This window comes from Molossus molossus, unplaced genomic scaffold, assembly GCF_014108415.1.
Source record: "Molossus molossus isolate mMolMol1 unplaced genomic scaffold, mMolMol1.p scaffold_m16_p_19, whole genome shotgun sequence".
Taxonomy (NCBI): Eukaryota; Metazoa; Chordata; class Mammalia; order Chiroptera; family Molossidae; genus Molossus; species Molossus molossus.
This window is the reverse complement of record NW_023425354.1, coordinates 9,794,948-9,802,469: the sequence shown is the minus strand read 5'-3', so window position 1 is coordinate 9,802,469 and position 7,522 is coordinate 9,794,948.

Sequence of the window (7,522 nt, the reverse complement as noted above, 5' to 3'; positions counted from 1 at the left end):
AGACACAAAATCTACGGACAAATCGGCGAAACAAGTAATTAAGATTTATTTATAGTTTTTTTTCCCCACTGAAAACCAGGCATTTTTCTGTTGTTGTTTCTGATGTCCACAGTATTAGCCTAACTGGCATCACCAAATGTTAAATCACCCGACTAATAATATGGGGAAAGTCAGATCGTGATATACCAGCTTGACATTATTTCTAATTTCTATCATGGTTTCCCTTTGACTTAGTAATGATTTAGAACCATTTTTAGTTTCCAAATACACAAAAGTATTTTGGGCTATTTTTAGGGGGGCAAAATTGGGTGCTCATTTGATTGTATTGGGGACCAAAGAATACTATAGTCCGTATGTTTTATAAATTCTGATATTTACTGAGATGTTCTTTATGCGCTCAATTTTTGAAATGTTTCCTGAAAACTTGAAAAGAATGCAGATTATTTAAGAGTTGAGATTAAATTCTAAATACGTGGATTTTATTAAGTTTCTTAATCATGCTGTTCAAATATTCAGCATAATTATTCATTATTTGGTCACTTGATCAGTTTGTAACCTATGCATGTTTAAGTAACACTTTAAGACATTTGATTTTTCATAATTCTATTGACTTTTACTTTAAATGAAGTTACTGCTTTTGTAGGTCAATCAAATATTGACAGTATTATATGGTTCAACCTAATATTTTGAGGCTATGTTGCTGGTATTTGTTGCCTCTAGTTTCTGGTATATTGTGTGATAACCTTTCTTGCCCTAAACATTTGCCCCTTTAAAGTCTATTCTATTTGACATTTATATGATTAGAACATCTTTAATCACTATTTATTTTGATCACTATTTTTCTAATATAAGCTATGTATCTTTATTCTGCCTAAGATCTATTGGGACTAATGTCTGGCATATTATTTTTTCCATTTACTATACTTTTCTTTGCCAGCCCCCTGCCTTATTCCTGATTTTTTTCCAGTGAAGTAAATCTTACTTAATTTACTTATTACATCCCTCTACACTTTGGGGAGTTAAATATTCTACTTCCATGATAGTCTTACCAAGAGACTCAACTTTGATGAATTCATTTCTTTTCCAGGTACGTTCTAGTTAGAAATACCCAACACATGGACAAACCCACTGGTTCCTCAGAGCCCACGATGCTGTTTGTTTGGTCACTTAGCCCAAACACAGATACAGGTGGGGAAAAGAACATGAAATGTATAGTGGAGAACCAAGAGAGGCATTTGGATAATTTACCATACCCAGTTCTCATGGTTGTACATTCTTTGCCTTATTTAGATCACGGTTCTCAAACTAGGTGCATCAGGTCACCAGGAGGGCTTGTTGCATCTAGACCTTGGGCCACCCCACCCTGGTTCTGGGATGTACCTGAGAATCTGCATTTCTAAAAGGTTCCTAGGTGATTTTAATGCTAGAAACCAAAATTGCACTATGAAGAGGTGATTCCCTCTGAGTCAGACTGGATGATATTTGAGGTCATTTAACATATACAGTGATACCTCGGTTCTCGAACATAATTCGTTCCAGGAGGACGGTCGAGAACCGAATTGTTCGAGAACCGAAGCAATGAAACCCAATAGGAAAGCGTGACTCCACAAAGCGTGACTCTCTCTCTGCACTCACACTGATGACGCGAGCAAGGCGCGCTGGGCCGAATGAACGCCATTCGGCTCAACTTGGCTCATCTCGGAAGTTCCAGTTCCAAATATTTGTTCGGATTCCGAGACAAAAGTTTCTCGAATCTCCTGGTCGAATACCGATTTGGTCGAAAACCGAGGCGTTCGAGAACCGAGGTATCACTGTATAAAATACGGAGAAGGAAGACTTCAGTTAATGATAGAATTAGACCTCAAATTTTGGTTTCTTGGTTCCAAATTCACCATTCCAGCTGGGGAGGCCACCCTTGGGGGTCCCCCGCCCCTCTGCCTGCAGTTCACTCTTGTGCCTTGAGGCCATGGTTATCTTGAACCATGTCTTACCATATGCCTTCCTGCCCCAAGACAGTCCCTCAGAGGAGAGAGGCTGAGTCTGAGCTCCACCAGACGGCCTCCTTGGGGACGGATGGGCAGAAGAATGCTAGAGGGACAGTCGCTTTTCTCTAGGACGTTGAAACTAGAAGAGACTGAAGAAGGACCCCAAGAAGAGGTTTTAGGAGCAGTTATTGCTCCACGAGAGAAGCAGCTGAGATGGTATCTGTTTGGGTTCGTGTATTCATTCTGGCAGGGCGGTCGGTACCCTCTGCCCGGGGACTGGTCTTCCTGTCCCAGGATGGAAGTGGATTCCAACGTCAACGGAAAGTGTTCAAGTGAGATACAGTACAACGTCATTCAATTCCCTAACTCAGAGGTGTGAGTACGCATGGAGGGAGGCTGATGCCGACCTTCGTATTCTTTATTTATGAAGGGAGAGAGAGAGAGAGAGAGAGAGTGTGTGTGTGTGTGTGTGTGTGTGAAAGACACAGAGAAAGACTTAAACTCAAAGAGTCCATTTTCCTGCTACTTAAAAACATCTGTTTGTATGAGATGATCAATATTGCCGTTAACTATTATTACTTCTTGCTCATGAAAACAAGTCCCCGGATGACTACTACTGGAAAACAACTATGAACCCTCATTGAAATTACTTCACATATGTAAGGAAAAGCACCATAACAAATTTCTTGAAAAAGCAATAATTCATAGACTTCATCACATGCTCCAGTGACGTCACTCATGCAGCAACAACTTGCCAACTTGCCAACTTGCCCTGAGCCTGTGCCACCCAGTCCAGAGCAGGGAAGTTTCGTCATGGAATGGAACAAGTAAGACGCACTGCTTTTCTTGACTTTCTTTTTCTAAAGTCACTTGATGATTTTACTGATTTAGGAGGGCAAACACGAGGACAGACACATAGATGAGATGGTGATTCTGTCACCAAAGACAAAATGCCCCTTCACGTTAAAGTCTAATAGACCTGAACTAGAAACGAATCACCTATGATGATCTTCATAAACCCTACTGATAAACATGGAAGAAAAATACGAAGACATGAATGTGTTTATTTGACTTAGGGAAGGCCTACCGGGGGCCCCATTTGGTGGCACATTATTTTGCATATATAATCTCTAACATGGTTTTCAAGAGGACAGAGTTCAAATGAAATAGTGGGGATTTTGGTCAGATCTTCCAAAGAGGTAAAGAATGTCATTCATAAAACGGGGACATCCTTGCCCTGGATGGGTGGCTCAGTTGGTTGGAGCATCATCCTGTACACCAGAGGGTTGCAGGTTTGATTCCCAGCCAGGGCAAATGAGGTTGTGGATTTGATCCCTGGTAGGGGTGTATATGCGAGGCAACTGACCAATGCTTCTCTCTCACATTGCTGTTTCTCTCTCTCTCCCCCACCCCTTCGTCTCTCTAAACATATCCTTGGGTGTGGATTTAAAAAAACTAGGATGTTCTTAGTATGATGGGGCAACTGAGCCCCAAAGAAGTAAAAAAATATGGAGAAGAATAAAAGCATCTGGGGGCTTTGGTCAATATCTTAACACTGAAAAGATTTGGGAAGATTTTCTTCAGACTGATTCCATGTAGAAGTGACGAATGGGAAGTGATCTTTTTTTTTTTTTTATCCTCACCCGAGGACATTTTTTGTTCAGATAGAGTGGGAGGGAGAGAGAGGAAGAGAGAAAGAGGGAAACATCGATGTGAAAGGGACACATCGAGTGGCTGCCACCCACACGACCAACCAGGGCCAGGGACAAACTGCAACCGAGGTACGTGCCCTTAGTGGGAACCGAACCCTGGTCTCTCGGGACCGCAGGCCGACGCTCTAACCGCTGAGCCAAACCGGCCAGGGCGAATGGGAAGTGATCTTAATGAACATCTGCTGTGGGGTTGTCATGGTATAGATGACACACTAACGCACATGCACACACACATACACACATATGTCAACTGCATGCATATATATTAGATCACACACAATATGTAAATATATATTTATAATTAATATTTGACATACTGTATTACAATAATTTAAAATGTCATCTTTGAAATAAACCTGTGATGTAAGTGTTACTTGTCCGTTTCAGTGAGGAGGGGCCGAAGGTCACCCGGTGTACGATCGTACGTGAGAAGAATGATGTGCTGACATCTATCAAAGTGCAGCTATTTTTTGTGCTCTATGTTGATGTCAGGGAATAAATCAATTGAAACTTTAAAAAGCAAATTGTTTTTTGCCTGCCTGGTGTGGCCCAGTGATTGAGCGACAGTCCCTACACCAAGAGGTCACCGGTTTGGACCCCGGTCAGGGCACATGCCCAGGTTGTGGGCCTGACCCCCAGTGGGCGGCATGCAGGAGGCGGCCAGTCTATGTTCTCACTCATCAGTGTTTCTATCTCTCTTTCCTTCTCTCTTCCTCTCTCTCTAAAATCAATTAAGGAAAAATAAATAAATAAAGTAAACATCAAATTGTTTTTTGATGTACTCCTTCGCTTACTAGGAGTGTGACGTGGGTAAACGCAAGCTCTCTGGGCTGCATTTGACCATTTTGTAAAACGGGGATCACGGAAATCTTATTGCTCGTCTTAAAAGTTCCCTGAAAATTCAATGGAGTAATGAAATCAAAGTACTCAGTACACTGTACAAAGCAACGTACAAAATATCATTGTAGAGGCTCCATACTAAAGCAGGGATCCAATGTCTTGTTTTTATGATTATGCAAGGAAATCACCTAAATTTAGCCAATGACTTAAGCAAGATCAAAAAGAACAACAAAAAATATTTTTTTTATGGCAACTTAAGGAAAATACAAATTAAAAACGTATTTGTTTAGTACGGTCAAATATTGATACTTATTTAAGCCGAGTGCTGAGTACAAGGGTTTTTCACTCCTTCTGTGTGTTAAAAAAGTTCCATCGTAACAAAAGTATAAAGAAAAAAAAAACACTTCCTTCTTTGACTATGAAAGATTGGATGAGAACGGTGGTTAAGAACAAGAATTCAGTAGCCAGAATGCCTGGATTCAAATCTTACCCCTGCTGCTTCCTAGCTGTGTGACATTGAGCCAGTTACTTGACCTCTCTGTGCATATGACCTCATCTATAAAATGAGCATAATTATAGTACCTACATCAAGGCTTGTTAGAATAAAATAAGTTGATATTTAATAAGCACTTAGTAAATTATGTCTAAGTATTTGATAAATGACAAAAATATTTTGGGTTCTGAATAGCTACTACTATACGACTATTCACAAGGAATATGAGACTCAGAAAGGTCAAGCGACTGACTCGGTGTCAAAAAGTTGGTAAAGTGTCTGTGCCTGGGCTTGACTCTGGATCTGCCCTATTCCAAGAGCTTGGCTCTCTGTGCTGTGCTGTCCCCTCTGGGGGGCCTGCTGTAGCTAGGTCCTAATTTGGCAAATTATAGATCGTGTATTTACCCTAGGATTTAAGGGTGTCTTGGAGATCAGGAGGGTTGCTGGGGTGAGTCTATTTGTAGGAGGCCCCGGAAACAAGCCCTTCACAGGGACCAGCAGGAGACACACTCTGGGGACCCTCAGACCTCTCTGGAAGGGAGCAGAAGGCAGTCCGAGCTCCACAGGGGTGGAGCCGAGCCCTGGGAATTGTTTTGTGGGACTGTTATTGGGCCTCCCCTTTACCCAATGCAATCAGGGGGTCAAGAGCTTCAGTAAGAAACATAAGACAGGCTAGTGTAGCCCCAACTCCATGTAGATCCCAGAAAAACAACCACATACACAGTGTTTCCCGTGTTCCAACTATGTTCTTAGCGCTTTACATACAGCACATCCAGAGAGGAGATATTACCCTGGGTTCTTTTTTTCAAACATTTTTTCCCTTAATTGATTATAGAGAGAAGAGAGTTAGAAACATCCATGAGAGAGAACATTGATTGGCCGCCTCCTGCATGCCCCCCACTGGGGATCGGGCCCACAGCCTGGCCATGTGTCCTGACCGGGAATCGAACTGGTGACCTCTTGGTGCACGGGTCGATGCTCAACCACTGAGCCACACTGGCCGGACTAACCTGGGTTCTTTTAGGTGACTCACCCGAACTCTAGAATTTTGAATCCTCCTGCAGATTTACTGCCATTATTTTGAACTATCTTTTGCTAATAGAATTGCCACTGAACCGATTTTATTAGCTCCAGAGTAAAATTTAAAAAACGAAGTAGACAGACCATGGAGACTGCCTCAGTCCTACGTAAGGGGGAGAATGTTAGAGGGTTACTGTCATCTGGTCGGGGGTGATGTTCTTATTCTCTCTGAATCAGGCAGATTCGAGCCCATTCTGCACGTAAGCAAAAGTGCCAATCTCACCCGACGTCAGGAGGGAAATGAACATGGCGGTGGACTAAAACTCACCCTCTTCCTTCAGGAAGGATTAAGAAAATCTTAGCTACTTCGACACATGGAGATTACCCAAGAATCTGTCAGTCCTTTCCAGCTGGACTAAAGTGCATTTCTGAGCTTCGGGACCACAGAGGTCAATGCCACACTATGACATTTGGATGGGAGCAGTGGGGTTTTGCTGATGCCTAGATTTGGATTTTCATGACCCTCTCGAATCTGGTGGCCAGTCCCCTGTGATCAGCACGAACAGTACTGGAATTAACAAAAGAGGTTCATGGGCATTTTCCTGTGTCCCCTCCAACAATCCTGTTGCAGGAACTCTAGATGTCTCCCTTCTAGAAGAGGGAGAAACGGAAGTCCGGAGGGGTCAGAAGACCCATGTCCCACCGCTGAACTGGTTAGTGATGGGTCCAAGATGTGAGCCCCGATATGTACCGAAACATTGAGGATATTTTCATTCTATCCCATTGTTTCTGACCAAAAAGTAACAAGTGTGTGGTGGGAAGGACCGATGGTCTCCGTCCTCCCGGGCTGCTCTAACAGAACACCCCAGACTGGTGGGCTTCCAAACACTACTTCTCTCAGTTCTCGGGGCTGTCAGTCCGAGACCAAGGTGCTGGCAGGTTCGCAGTCAGGCGAGGGCCTCAGATCAGACCGCCATCTTCTTGCTGGGTCCGCACAGGACAAGGGAGGCAGGAACACTGGTCACCGTCATGCGGGCTCCACCCTCACGGCCTGATCACCTCCCAGAGGCCCCACCTCCACATACCACCACACTGGGTGTTCAGATATGCATTCGGGGGACACAACCATTCAGTCTACAGTACTGATGCTCATAGAAACAAATATAGCACAACATAGAAAATGTGCATTTACAAGTAGGCGCTGAAAACAAGGAATCAGCTCATGAAACTATTTGGAAAACAGCAGCCCTAGACCCTCAGGGGATAATATGCAGGCCATACTTTTCTACCAGCCTGTTAATTACTTTTGTTCCCAAGGCAGGTAGGCAACTATTTGCAAAGCTGCTCAATGGAAAATGGTTGAATTCTTTACGATCAGATTTTCCAGGTTTTTTGTTGGGGGGGGGAGGGGGCACTCAGAAACATTGCCAAGCTGTCTCCTCTGACAATTATTGGGATAGTGCAATACAGGA